This window comes from Oncorhynchus mykiss, chromosome 22 (assembly GCF_013265735.2).
Source record: "Oncorhynchus mykiss isolate Arlee chromosome 22, USDA_OmykA_1.1, whole genome shotgun sequence".
Lineage (NCBI taxonomy): Eukaryota > Metazoa > Chordata > Actinopteri > Salmoniformes > Salmonidae > Oncorhynchus > Oncorhynchus mykiss.
Window position 1 is genome coordinate 17,041,255 of NC_048586.1, and position 8,476 is coordinate 17,049,730.

Below are 8,476 nucleotides of genomic sequence, written 5' to 3' on the forward strand. Positions count from 1 at the left end.
AAATGGAAGGAGTATCAGACCACTGCAAATCTACCAAGACCTGGCCGTCCCTCTAAACTTTCAGCTCATACAAGGAGAAGACTGATCAGAGATGCAGCCAAGAGGCCCATGATCACTCTGGATGAACTGCAGAGATCTACAGATGAGGTGGGAGACTCTGTCCATAGGACAACAATCAGTCGTATATTGCACAAATCTGGCCTTTATGGAAGAGTGGCAAGAAGAAAGCCATTTCTTAAAGATACCCATAAAAAGTGTTGTTTAAAGTTTGCCACAAGCCACCTGGGAGACACACCAAACATGTGGAAGAAGGTGCTCTGGTCAGATGAAACCAAAATTGAACTTTTTGGCAACAATGCAAAACGTTATGTTTGGCGTAAAAGCAACACAGCTCATCACCCTGAACACACCATCTCCACTGTCAAACATGGTGGTGGCAGCATCATGGTTTGGGCCTGCTTTTCTTCAGCAGGGACAGGGAAGATGGTTAAAATTGATGGGAAGATGGATGGAGCCAAATACAGGACCATTCTGGAAGAAAACCTGATGGAGTCTGCAAAAGACCTGAGACTGGGACGGAGATTTGTCTTCCAACAAGACAATGATCCAAAACATAAAGCAAAATCTACAATGGAATGGTTCAAAAATAAACATATCCAGGTGTTAGAATGGCCAAGTCAAAGTCCAGACCTGAATCCAATCGAGAATCTGTGGAAAGAACTGAAAACTGCTGTTCACAAATGCTCTCCATCCAACCTCACTGAGCTCGAGCTGTTTTGCAAGGAGGAATGGGAAAAAATGTCAGTCTCTCGATGTGCAAAACTGATAGAGACATACCCCAAGCGACTTACAGCTGTAATCGCAGCAAAAGGTGGCGCTACAAAGTATTAACTTAAGGGGGCTGAATAATTTTGCACGCCCAATTTTTCAGTTTTTGATTTGTTACAAAAGTTTGAAATATCCAATAAATGTCGTTCCACTTCGTGATTGTGTCCCACTTGTTGTTGATTCTTTACAAAAAAATACAGTTTTATATCTTTATGTTTGAAGCCTGAAATGTGGCAAAAGGTCGCAAAGTTCAAGGGGGCCGAATACTTTCGCAAGGCACTGTATATATATAACATTAAAGTATATATTTTTAAGTTCTAATGTTAGTGTCCCCACAACAATAAAAATACTTTAACAGCTATAATTTTGTCCTTAACACTTAATTGAAATAATGTAGAATTCCAATAATTCCTATAGAGGACTGCTTCTTCTGGGGAGTGCCAATATGGCCGACCGGTGGCTTCAAAGCCTCTCATTGGCAAAGTGGGTGAGGTTATATCCTGCCTATTTGGCCCTGTCCTAGGGAATCGTCGGACAGGGCCACAGTGTCTCCCGACCCCTCCTGTCAGCCTCCAGTATTTATGCTGCAATACTTTGTGTCGGGGAGCTATGGTCAGTCTGGAGTTTTTCTCCTGTCTCATCCGGTGTCCTGTGTGAATTTAAGTGTGCACCCTCTAATTCTCTCTCTCTCTCTTTCTATCTTTCTCTCTCTCAGGACCTGAGCCCTAGGACCATGCCTCAGGACTACCCGACCTGATGACTACTTGCTGTCCCCAGTCCACCTGGTCATGCTGCTGCTCCAGTTTCAATTGTTCTACCTGCTACCTTGTCCCAGACCTGCTGATTTGGACTCTCTCTCTCAACCACACCTGCTGTCTCTAACTCTGAATGATCGGCTATGAAAAGCCAACTGACTCCTGAGGTGCTGACCTGTTGCACCCTCTACAAACACTGTGATTATTATTATCTGACCCTGCTGGTCATCTATGAACGTTTGAACATCTTGGCCATGTACTGTTATAATCTCCACCCGGCACAGCCTGAAGAGGACTGGCCACCCCTCAGAGCCTGGTTCCTCTCTAGGTTTCTTCCTAGGTTCTGGCCTTTCTAGGGAGTTTTTCCTAGCCGCCATGCTTCTACATCTGCATTGCTTGCTGTTTGGGGTTTTATGCTGGGCTTCTGTACAGCACTTTGTGACATCGGCTGATGTAGAAAGAGCTTTATAAATACATTTGATTTGATTGGCCTATACATAGCATTAGCAATTCAGGGTTTACATATAGTGCATTCGAAAAGTATTCAGACCCCTTGACTTTTCCTAATTTTATTCTAAAATGGATTAAATATTTTTTTCCACTCATCAATCTACACACAATACCTCACAATGACAAGGCAAAAACAGGCTCTTAGAAATGTTGGCAAATGACATTAAAAAAAATACCCTTTACTCACTACTTTGTTGAAAGACCTTTGTCAACAAGCTTACAGCTTTGAGTCTTCTTGGGTATGACGCTACAAGCTTGGCACACCTGAATTTGGGGAGTTTCACCCATTCTCCTCTGCAGATCCTCTCAAGTTCTGTCAGGTTGGCTGCAAAGCTATTTTCAGGTCTCTCCAGATGTTCGATCGGCTTCAAGTCCGGGCTCTGGCTGGGCCCCTCAAGAACATTCAGAGACTTGTCCCGAAACCACTTCTGCATTGTGTTGGCTGTGTGCTTAGGGTCGTTATCCTGTTGGAAGGTGAACCTTCGCCCCAGTCTGAGGTCCTAAGCGCTCTGGAGCAGGTTTTCATCAATGATCTCTCTGTACTTTACTCCATTAATCTTTCCCTCGATCCTGACTAGTCTCCCAGTCCCTGCCGCTGAAAAACATCCCCACAGCATGATGCTCACACCACCATGCTTCACTGTAGGGATGGTGGCAGGTTTCCTCCAGACGTGGCGCTTGGCATTCAGGCCAAAGAGCTCAATCTTGGTTTCATCAGACCAGATAATCTTGTTTCTCATGGTCTGAGAGTCCTTTGGATGCCTTTTGGCAAACTCCAAGTGGGCTGTCATGTGCCTTTTGCTTAGTAGTGGCTTCCGTCTTGCCACTCTACTATAAAGGCCTGATTGGTGGAGTGCTGCAGAGATGGTTCATCTCCACAGAGGAACTCTGGAGCTCTGTCAGTGACCATCGGGTTCTTGGTCACCTCCCAGCTCTAGGGGGAGTCTTGTTGGTTCTTAACATCTTGCACTTAAGAATGATGGAGAACACTGTGTTCTTGGGGACCTTCAATGCTGCAGAAATGTTTTGGTACCCTTCCCCAGATCTGTGCCTTGACACAATCCTGTCTGGGAGCTCTACGGACAATTCCTTCAAACTCATGGCTTGGTTTTTGCTCTGCCATGCACTGTCAACTGTAGGACCTTATATAGACAGGTGTGTGTGCCTTTCCAAATCATGTCCAAACAATTGAATTTACCACAGCTGGACTCCAATCAAGTTATAGAAACATCTCAAGGATGATCAATGGAAACAGGATGCAGCTGAGCTCAATTTCGAGTCTCTGAATACTAATGTAAATAAGGTATTTATGTTTTTGCTAAAATTTCTAAAAACCTGTTTTCGTTTTGTCATGATGGGATATTGTGTGGAGATTGATGAGGGGGGAAATAATTTAATACATTTTAAAATAGGCTTTAATGTAACAAAATGTGGAAAAAGGGAAGGGGCTTGATTACAATTGGTCACAGCCTGAGCGGAGACCCAGCCCCTCTTATACTCCACAGTCATAACAACACAGCTATCTACCCCTCCATTTCTCTCTGGGGCTTTCTAAATGCTTAACAAAAATGTTAATAACAGCTGTTTCATCAGGAGGTACTGTTAAAAACTTTTGGTTGTGCTCACACACAGGCTTGGGATCTCATTCAGTACTGTAGCTCACTGAGGGTTTTTATGGGAGTCCTTTCATAAATGTATTATTCCTATGTCAGTTTAATGAAATGTCTCATTGAGTCGAATGTGTTGATTAAAGCGTGCAATCATAAAACATTTGGCAGACCAAAATAATTGTGGTTTCTAAACTGTACGTTCTCAGTAAGCTAATGAGGTCACTCTGAAATCTCACAGTGTCATACAGTAGCTTTGTTTGCTCATCACATTCTCTCTGTTCTCTCTACCGGAGCTGCTCTCATGTTCAGAAACCAAATCCTCCACCAATACACAAAGGCAACTCAATATGCATCTGTCATTCTGCTACATTTTAATTGATGCCTAGAGGGAAGCAGTGCAATTAAATGGTGGGGTTAAAAGAGTTAAGGCGAGCGTTTAGATACAAACTTCTTTGAACCCTTGAGAAATTGTACCTAATGCAATTACACAATGCCCCGTACCCTATAGGCTAGAAACTGGTGAATGTAATAGCCTGTGTACTATTTTTAAATTAGGCTAGCCATTGGCAGCTGTACTGAGCAGATCATAGCACTAAGAACCAATGATAAAATTATGGCATATCAGTATCATCCTATTATTAACTGTGAGGGATCCTATGACCACAGACAAATAATAGCATCTAGTTATATCACATTAATAATAAAACAACCTCTTATTATGACAATCTACACAGATACCTTCTTCTGGATTTATATGGCCATGTGTACTCTTCAAATACTACAATGATGTTTACAGTAATTACATCAGAGGGCTTGCAACGAGCGGCCTCAGTGCATGGGGTTGGCATGACACAGAGGGGCAAAAGCCACTGTTAATAAAGGATCATTTCACAACAGGCCCCTCAAACCACTGAAACAACCATGACACAATAAAAACGTTCCCATAATGATCTATGATTCAAACTGGGAGTGTGAATACAAATCATCAATTTGCTGTTTCAAACAAACACTCCATCCCACCCAACTTCTTGCCTCTGGAGGGTGGACTGACCTCCTTCAGCCACATTTGTTATTGGTGTCAACCCAATAGACATTAGCCCACAACCAGATTAGAGCAGAATCTTTCCAATAACATTTAATTTTACAAAACCAACTGACACAGAGAACTCTGCAAACTCCACACACTTTACAGTCTTTGCCACACAAAACAATTCTGGTGTATACATTTCTATGCATGACTAAGTCACTTTGGAGAAAAGCATCTGCTAAATGCCATACATTATTATATTAATTAAACTCTTCAATTCAGTAGACATTCAATATCGTTCCTTATTACTTGAATAATGTGCCACAATGTGGATGCTGTTTGGATACTGATTCAAAGCACCTGAAACACTCTCTGGTCAGTGGCTCCATTGACTCCTCAGCCCCAACATTGTCTCCTTGGTGCAATCACCTGTTATTGGCCAACTGGCTATGAACTAGAGGTCGACCGATTAGGATTTTTCAACGCAGATACCGATACCGATTATTGGAGGACCAAAAAAAGACGATACCGATTAATCTGACGATTTTGTTTTATTTATTTGTAATAATGACAATTACAAAAATACTGAATGAACATTTTTTTAACTTAATATAATACATCAATAAAATCAATTTAGCCTCAAGTAAATAATGAAACATGTTCAATTTGGTTTAAATAACTCAAAAACAAAGTGTTGGAGAAGAAAGTAAAAGTGCAATATGTACCATGTAAGAAAGCTAACGTTTAAGTTCCTTGCTCACAACATGAGAACATATGAAAGCTGGTGGTTCCTTTTAACATGAGTCTTCAATATTCCCAGGTAAGTAGTTTTAGGTTCCTAGAAAGGCAGGAACCTAGGAAGAAAGCTCTGAGGGGTGACCAGTCCTCTTCTGGCTGTGCCGGGTGGAGACTATAAGAGTCCATGACTTGACAGATCATGCAGTTTTAGTATTCTGATCGTAGAGTTCTGATCATGGAATTCCGAACGCATCATGCATCTACACCTACATGTGTCTACGATATCCACAGTGTGTCCAGATTCCCCTTTCCCGCACTATATTCAAATGCCAGTATGCATTCTACAAATGGTGGAATAGGCAAAATATGAAAATAACACAACAACAACTGACGGCAGTAGCTAACCACTGTAGCTAACCTTTGTAGCTTACTAACCAGCTAACCTCTGTAGCTAGCCAGCAAACTAGCAAGCAACGCTAAAGGGATCGCAAACGGGTTAGCATAACCCGCAAACGGGTTAGCATAACTCTAGCCAAAAAGAAAATATTTTTTCTAAATATTAGCTAGCTGCTAGCATTTATGAGGCCAGCAAACACATTCCTCACACTCTAGGAATGTATTTCTTCCAATGCTATAATGAAAAGGTTGCCTCAGCCCCAAAACACAAGTTTTCTGGAGATTTGTGGGAGGAGTGCTGATGACGTCGACCCACTGTATGTGCTTTTGGTAGCTTGATTGCGCCCAAACTGAGGATAAATCCACACACAATGCATCCCTGACCACCTGAAGTGGTCAGCCATATCTGAACACAATCAGACCAAATCAAATCAAATGTATTTATAAAGCCCTTTTTACATCAACAGATGTCACAAAGTGCTTATACAGAAAACCAGCCTAAAACCCCAAACATCAAGCAATCCAGATGTAGAAGCACAGTGATTAGGAAAACTCCCTAGAAAAGAAGGAACCTAGGAATAAACCTAGAGAGGAACCAGGCTCTGAGGGGTGGCCAGTCCTCCTCTGTGGCTGTGTCGGGTAGATATTATAAGAGTACATGGCCATTAATTAAGGCAAGATCGTTCTTCAAGATGTTTAAACGTTTATAAATGACCAGCAGGGTAAAATAATAATCACAGTGGTTGGAGAGTGTGCAACAGGTCAGCACCTCAGGAGTAAATGTAAGTTGGCTTTTCATAGCTGAGCATTCAGAGGTTGAGACAGCAGGTGCGGTAGAGAGAGAGGGGGAGAGAGACCACAAAGTGACTTTTGTGTGTCTAGACCCGTCTTTTCAATGCAATTTTCGTATTCTGATAGCAGAAATCGCATGTAAGTGTCAAGTGCAGACCCGACCTTACTTCAACATGACTCAAACCCATGTGGGTGAGCAAGATTACTGCATATGGCTTATGTCTTGATTTCAAAACCACCACATCTCATCTAAGAATAGAGTTTAAACATCAACACACCACATAGGACTACTTTGTTTTGTTATAGAGGGGTAACAACACAAGAACAGTATGGTAAAACGGAAGAAAGACTGAGGATAAGGCTGAAACCGTTATTCTACAGTGTTTGGGGTTCTAGCTACCCTGAAAAAAATATTACTTGCCTATACTGTACTTAAATGAATTGGTGTCTGGCCAAATGTTTTCGTGGTGTGTAACTAAGGTGTTACTATACCATTACCATGTTATTTCTAGTAGCAAAGTCAACAACTGCTTTTTTAGTTTCTCGTAGGGATGCATTGCTGACATTTTACACATTTCCTAAGCACACCAATGTGCGGCAGTTTCAGTGTGCGCCTAAGATCAAATAAGGCCAAAATTATTTAGGTAGTCAAAGTTCTGATTGATAACAATGACAAAACCTGACACGTTGCACATCTAGTTTTTGAAATTTTCAGAAGTTTCAGTAATGGTTGGACTCAATAGAAATGTCTGAAGAAGATTTTTGCTATAAGACTTGACAGCTTGCCGAGAAGCTCAAACTGTCATAGGCACTTAACAAGAGAACCCCCCCCCCCCCCCCCCTCATACTTTGCTCAACAATCATGTATTTAAAGTGAGGCCATATCTCTCACTATATTAAACACACTTCTTCCCGTATAATAGTAGACATTTATTTAACGTTCTGTTTCTCTCCTCAATGTGAACTCACAGCGCTTCCAGTAGGAGACATGTCCCAACATATTCTCCTTGCTAGCTCTTCCTTCACTAACGTAAGCTAGTAACGTTAACGTTAGACAGCCGAGGAAAAGCTCCCCGTATAGCTAGTTATGCTACTTTCTCCTCAAAACCAACTAAACACAGTCCAAGCTGTACTTGATCTTTGAATAAAGGCGAAAACACTGAACTTAAAAGTCCAATATTTACCTGGTAAATGTCATGGATATCCCAGTAGGAAAAAGTTTTCCCGGCAGCTTATCTCCACATGAATCCCTTGATGGACCAAAGGTAGGGCGCGAGCTCCTCCCTCTCTAGACCAGTCGGCTACTCCTCCATGAGGTCATTTAGAGCTGGTCGGGCAACGCAACTGCGCGTCAACAGCGCCGGACCTGTAACCAAGCAATTTGAACCCTGTGTGCAGTGTATGCCTCATGTGCATGCTCTTATTTAATCAAACTACAGTAGTGACGATGCACATTGATGATGGGAAGAAAACTACTTATATTTTTGTATTGCGTCCCATGCGATGAAATGGATCTATATAACATATTACATGTATCTGATGTGGTGACGTAGTGTAGAATTATTTGTTAAACGAGGATCACTGGATGGGTCCTTCATTGAGTGATGATTTCATTTAAGGTAAATCAAATGTGGGGATGGCTTTGCTCATTGTACCCGTTATAGTCAGGTGTATGGCGACACCGTGAGGCACAAACTAATAACATTCAAAGAAAACTCTCCAGTCCACTATATTTCTTAGTATTTTCAAGGTGCGAGTGACCGGTCTGAAAGCAAATCAAAACACCTATTATAAACTATTCTTTATGTGCAACTTTAAAA

At 41.8% G+C, this 8,476-nt stretch overlaps 1 protein-coding gene across 5 annotated transcripts in view; it reads right to left on the minus strand.

Moving 5' to 3' along the window:
* The window catches only part of LOC110501509 (protein TANC1), a 180,963-nt gene extending 172,932 nt beyond the window's left edge, over nt 1-8,031 (minus strand). For 2 of the 5 annotated variants that reach the window (XM_036958878.1, XM_036958877.1), the window contains exon 1: nt 7,841-8,028. The gene's annotated coding sequence lies outside the window, so the exon portion shown is untranslated. Of the gene's footprint in view, nt 1-7,840 lie in introns of all 5 variants that reach the window. The other 3 variants (XR_005038794.1, XM_036958879.1, XM_036958881.1) reach the window with 3 other exon arrangements.
* Nucleotides 8,032-8,476: the final 445 nt, after the last annotated feature.